The sequence below is a fragment of the Daucus carota genome, chromosome 3 (genome assembly GCF_001625215.2).
Source record: "Daucus carota subsp. sativus chromosome 3, DH1 v3.0, whole genome shotgun sequence".
NCBI lineage: Eukaryota > Viridiplantae > Streptophyta > Magnoliopsida > Apiales > Apiaceae > Daucus > Daucus carota.
In genome coordinates, this window is record NC_030383.2 from 62580481 (window position 1) to 62587462 (window position 6982).

The 6982-nt window shown below is 30.5% G+C and overlaps 1 long non-coding RNA gene across 1 annotated transcript; it reads left to right on the forward strand.

The window, feature by feature from the left end:
- Positions 1 to 5159: 5159 nt before the first annotated feature.
- LOC135151723 (uncharacterized) lies at positions 5160 to 6695 on the forward strand. The gene is made up of 2 exons (XR_010290610.1): positions 5160 to 5715; positions 6319 to 6695. It is a non-coding gene; the product is annotated as an uncharacterized LOC135151723 (long non-coding RNA).
- Positions 6696 to 6982: the final 287 nt, after the last annotated feature.

Here is a 6982-nt window from a genome sequence, read left to right on the forward strand (position 1 = left end):
ATTCTCCGCAAAGTTTAAAGCTAATCAAAAGGGGCACCAGTAGTTATTACCTAAAGAAAGGAGCTTCAGTCGTTAATACACTCTAAGTTTCTCAACAACATAAGTTTCTCAACAACATAAGGCTGTTTAGTCCTCCTTGTCCAAGTCCTTCTTGTCCGGGAGACAATTTCCATGATCTTCAAACATTCTAGCGAGCACTCGGCATGGTATCATGAGTTCTACTAGTGCGCATGTCTGTTACAAGTAGTTTAAATATCAGTATCATGAATTCTACTAGTGCGCATGTCTGTTACAAGTAGTTTAAATATCACAAGTTCTGCTACAATGATTTACAAGTAGTTCAATAACTTAATTGGGAGTTATTTTGATAAATTTACGAAAGTAATTTACAAAAAGTTTAGCTTGGTTTGTTTAAGTCGACTAAACAATCATTTTCGTGCATACCAATAATCAAATAATGAGGTGAAGAGTCACCTACTTTTGATTTTAATTTTTTCTATTATTTTTTACTAAAATATATAATCGGGTCTAAATAAATTGTTCTTTAATACAATCTATATCATTCGAGTTCATTTGTTAGAGGTAAAACCGACCTTCGAAATGATTATAAATTATCTTAATCTTATTTAATGATTCCATCACGTCCGAGAATACGGAAAAACTTACGAAAACTTATTATAACATATATATCTAGCATCTCAATTTTCTCTTATATCTCAATCTAAATAAATTATTACTCTTATTTTAAGTGAAATGTATAGACGAGGATATGCAGGAGAAATGTACAATAAATTTTCTTCCAGAATATATATATACAACTATTTGTTGAACGTATAATAATAAAAAATTCATGAATTTTAGACCTTAATTATAACAAAATAAATGACTAAACATTAGATCTACTAATCATTCACTTTAACAATCGCATAAAAAAAATGTAAATAATGGTATGAACAGAAACTTTAACTTTCTGCTAAGTTTAGAATTAACCATTACGTAAGAGGTTTAAGAAGTCGTTTGGTTTATAATCTGGAATCAGGTATACATTTCTTCACATATGAACTTCAGGAAGCATAACAAGATTTTCAAGTCTCAATAACATCCTTTTTTTTGTCACCTCCTGGCACCTGAGATCTTTGACATGTAGATTTGGTAGACGCGAAAAGTGAATAAGGATCTCCCCTGCACTCACCAATTACAGTGCCAGACACTGAAATTATTTGTCAAGGGGGCCAAAAAAAGATTTTGCATACATCTTAATGATTGAAAATGCTTTGACAGTTTGATTTGTAGAGAGTATGCTATCATAAAATTAACGGAAATGTAACAAAAATAGCAGAGGATCGAAAAGTATAATCAAAGTAAAAAAGAGCATAGCAAAGGATCGAAAATCGGTTTCCATGACAAAAAACACTACTAGTAACAACTTGATCTACATATAATATACATACAAGATGCATACTAATTATAATATATTGGAACTTTAGGAGGGTCCAAAATCCGCCTCTAACTACAATGGGGATGTGAATGATCTTATACATTTGCCAACGACGGGGTTTAACGGATATATAATTCTGTTGATATTCAAGTAAATCCATATTTGTTTATAGCAAATATGTTTGCGTTTGCATTGCAAATGCACCTGAGTTGCATAATTAATATCATGAATTAATATCATGAATTGTAAATGCAAAATTTAAGTATGTGCAAAGGCATGTGAGTTGCATAATTGAAACCATGAATTACATAAAGCAACATGAAGTTATATTTGTGTCAATGTCATGGAATAACTTTTAGTATCTTTTGTTTTAGGCTTTAATTTAAGAAATTTCAATAAGGGTATCACCAATCACAACTTTAAACTTCATATTTCTTTAATTTCATCTTTATAAATGGAGTAATCAATTTCCAATCATCCATTACTTTATCTTTATGTATAAAGTCATCTACTATATTACTTTATATATGAAGTTGTACAATACATATAAAAACAAAGTTGTTTTATTTATTAAATGAATTAATGGTTCGAGATGGAATCAAGATATAAAATGAAAAATGAAGATGAAGTTGCTTTATTAAGAAAATTGTCATTGGAGATGGCCTAACTTGTATATAATCTATTTATATGTATTTGTGCGATGTTCTAAATTTGTGATGTTTTATGATATGTGAATAAATTTTCTACGGTAATTGTTGATTATGGTATTCTAATGGAATTAAGGGTGTGCACAATTTTTCTCATAAAAAAATAAATTATAATAAATATATGAAAGCCATAAAAAAGTATTGTGGTAAAAAATTGTAACTACTACTAAAAATAATGATATATAAATATAAAGTTGATATAAAATGAAACCAAATTATTTCAATATTATTTATTTGATTTCGAATAAAATTAATAATTAATCAAATAACAAAATTCATCCTTATAAAATTATTGGGCAAGTGAATACAATGAAGGGGTATTATGTTTTTTTCTAATTCCATTCCTTCCTTTCATTCTTATTTTACATTTCTCTCTAAACTCGTTACTTTGTCGAAACTGGACAAAACCTTAATTTATTTTTCATTCCGATCTTTCCTTCCCCTGTCAAAACAGTTATGAGTTATGGCACTTCTCAACCAATTTTATGATTCTCTAGCTATTAGTAACCTAATCGATACTCTCTTTATTTCTTTTAACTTTTTCCATTTCATAGGTCGGTACTGTTCATGAGAATTTACGTCTAATCTGTAAGATTAAATATAGTAATGAGTGATTTTGTTAAATTCGTATCCATAATACTTTAATATAATGAATTTGTTATATTTACTACTAATACGAAATTAAAAATATTAACGATCAAAAGTGTGCATGGCAAACGTAAAAAAGCCAAATGAGAAAAGTATTATGGGACGAAGGGAGTTGATCTTAAACTACTTTTAAGAAACTGATAGCATAGGAGTTAGCTTTTCCGGTCATTTAATCAAGGTAAATGATTGACCCAACATTTCTCGGTAAAAATATATTATGGGTCATATTTTAGTTCCGTCTAATATATAGTTAAATTTTTATAATTTAAAAAATGATAATGTATAATTGAAATTTTTAACGAGATATTTTATGGATGTCTTATTCAAATTAAAACTGATAGTACATATACTCCGTTAAACATGAATATTGTGCTGAAACAACGAACCAAAAATATATAAACATTTTAAATAATATAATAAAATATGCATGATTAGACAGACCAAGTCAAATTATAATCATACTTAAATTACTCATTTTTGTCTCATTTAAATAAAAAAAATATTATAAGCATAGATAGCTGATAAATCTTGTTGCATGCTAAAGACCGGGAAGGAATTAATTAGGAGAGATACGATCGGACTCTACAAAACGAGATCATAACGGTACAACCAATATATCAACATGAAAGAATTAACTAAAAGAATTGATCTAATTCGAGAAAAGAGATGATCATATCCATATTAAACCAATATATCAATATTTAAAAATATATGTACAGCTTTTTTCAAAGAATTATATATACTAATAGATTTAAATTTTGACATGCACTACTAGATTATATTCTAATACATTTGAGCATTATAAATATTTTACATAAATGAACCAAATTACTGCTTGGTTCCCTCAGTCCGGAGGATATAGGTTAAACATTTAAAATTTTTAAGAGAAACTAAACCATCATTAATAGTATATATACTAGTAAACCAATATCCATAATAGTTAACTTATATTCTAAATGTTCAGTTCGGTAATTAAAGACTTCTCTTCTAACAAAAAACTATTTCATCAGTTTACCAAAACCAAATCAAACTTCTAAGGAAAAAGATCAAAAAAATATTATATATATAACATTTCAATTTTCTCTTATATCTTAAATGAACTTAATTATTATGAAATGAAAATGTACATTCAATTTTCTTTCGGAACTATATATATAGAACATCTGTTACTACTTAAACGCACAATAATGAAAAGAACATGAATGTTAAACAGTGTGCTGAAATACATGACTTATATTATAACAAATAATCATTCATCTTTGCACCTGAATAATGAAATGCAAATGGAAAGAAGAGAACTGTTTGCATCACTGTATCCGATATAACTTTTGCAGGGTTTTCTCTTTCAAAAACTTAATCTTTATTAATGTAAAATTGTCCATTATATTGCAGGTTTAAATATAAAAACGGTACTTTACTATTTAAGGATTGTAAATAGTTAATAAATATTTTAGAAAAAATTATAAAAATGCTTATATTTTCAAATTTGTTTTTGAAATACGGTCGAACTTCTATTTGAGATTGCAACACAATTTATTAACGGTCTATGTTTAGGTTACCTGCAGCGTTGTGAACGAGATTGCAAATGAGATTACAATATTTTTTTGAAAATAATTTCTGCAATTTGAATTTTTATAAAGAAAAACACTATTTTAATGAAACTCCAAATTAATACTCCTTCTGTCCCAACAAGTTTTTTACGTTACTTTTTGGCACACATTTTGAGATCCTTTAAAGTATAATTTCGTAATATTTTTTTTAAAAAAAATTCCCTAAATAAATATTATAGAATTATCATTTATAGAAGTCTCAAAAAGGTGCAAATTACGGTGAACAGTCGTGATAGAAGCGCAGACGTAGATTGTCCGTCCTATTGCCCATCATACGGTAACTTCTCTCAATACACCGTTATATTTTTTTCATTGCATCATAAGGCATTCCTTACGGTGTAAGAATAGCTTATAATCAGCTTGATGTCTTATACTCCACATAGCATATGTATAATCAGGCTTGCATTGGTTGGCTCCGTAATCCCTCTTCTTATGCCCCCAAGTCATCGATTAACTATTAAATGGTCTTAATCTTGCCGATTATGTACCATTATCAGGTTAATTATATGGCTCAATATGGAATGGAGCACTTCTCAGTTTTTGCTGCAGTGTCTGGTACGTTTGGTGAGCTCCAAATCTCCAATACTACCCCGATAGAGATATGGGCCTCATGATCTTGGCTCGCACACAGCTTTTCAGGCCCCTGGGCCCTTATTGGCTGTGGATCAAGTCCTATCTGATACGGGCCTCATGGATGGGAAATGCTATAGGGAAAGAGAAGGCAACCAAGGCCGATGTGCGATCAAAAAAAAAAAAGGAGGTCTTTGTGTCGCTAAGTCGTTAAATATATATCTTATATGTCAAACATGGTATTGTAGTACAAGTTCTATAGCAGTGTAGTATTTAGTGGTGTTTTTTCGGAGATTCTTGTGCGCACATTTTGGTTTAAGTCCTGTTTGTTAGGTTGATGGTTTCTTTTGGATGGTAAGGTTGTAAAGGCTTAAAAGCCTATTTTAACTTTAAACAAAACAAAACAGGTACCGTGACTGAACGCTTAGACAATTTACTCAGTTGCCAAAGGATTAAGAAAGAGATTGATCGCCTTACAAAAAAAAAAAAAAGAAGAAGAAAGAGATTGATCTGACTCCGTCTCCCAAGGTCATCTCAATTCCTGTCCACTTCGTCGACTCAAAATAACCGAGTTAATTAACAACGATCTATGATAAACAATTGAAGTCCTCGGACACCATCATCCGCTTCTCTGCCGCCGCCGGCATCAGCTCCTCCGGCGACTCTCCGGCCGAAATTTCCGCGGCTTGCTCCGCTTCGGCAATCTCTTGCTCTCCCTCTCTCTCGCTGGGATCTCTATCTGGTATTTCTCTCTCTCACACACTTGCACATCGTGAATCGTTATATGATTATCGAGATTTGAATTACGCACGGTATGTATATACTGTTTGATTACGTATGGGTTGTTATATAATTTTATCATCAGTTGAATCTCGGTGTGTATCACTCTGTTTTATCACTCGATCTGTGATTTTGTTTTGTTTTTATTATCATATAGATGATTTCGTATTAGATGCGTAGTTTAAGTGTACTATTTTGTTATTTATTTGTCATCTGATGCCTTAGAATATGATAATGTGTGGTCATTTTTTCGGATTTGAGGTTGCTTAGTGGTGTCGTTTTTTCAATCCACACACTTGCCGATTTGCTGTTTGTGATATGTGCAGTTCCGTAGAATCGAATTAAGTATTGCACACATATTTCTATTGATCAGAGACATGCTATGAATCTGTTTGTTAGATCTTAATGTGTTGATTTTGTGCGTGTCTAACGTGTTCATGTGTTGATTGAATGTTAGTTTGGAACATGCTTTTTTAAATTGATCTGTCATATGAAACCTTTTTGGGATATTCTATTTTACAATGATGATTTTGTATCAGATTCATTAATTCCATGAAGATTATAGTTGTTTTGTAGTTCAGGATAAAAGTAGGATTCGATGTTAGGATCGCTGCTATTCTTCTTACTCAATTTTGATCGGAGCGGTTGTGTGTCAGCGGTGGCGGCGATGACGGGGCGTTTATTGTGCCTTTTAATTGAGGACATTAATTGTGCCTCAATTGAGAGCGTAAATTGTGCCTCCTAATTGAGTGTCTTAATTGTGCCTCCTAATTGAGGGCCTTAATTGTGCCTTAATTAAGGACATTAATATTTTATTAATTGTGCCTTAATTGAGAGCTTAATTGTCTCAATTATGAGTTACATGATTGTGGGAATTTTGATATAAATTGTTATATATATATATATATATATATATATATATCGACTTATATTATTCTTGTTTCCTTTGTTTTATGTTCAGGATTTTTGAAAAAAGACCGGTTTTCTTTTCGGACATTAAAGTTTTATTGTCTAAATTTCTCCGGTCATCTTGTATGACGGTTAGATAATAAGTTTTTTTGGATGAAAGATTATCACGGTGAATTGCCGATTCTTATTCGTTGAGATTTATTCTCATTTGCAAAAAAAAAAAAAGGAGATTGATCTTCTAGTCTTTAAATTCTCTACAAAGATAAAGTTAATTAAAGGAGCACCAGTAGTTAATTAGCTAAATTACGAGTACTTGATGT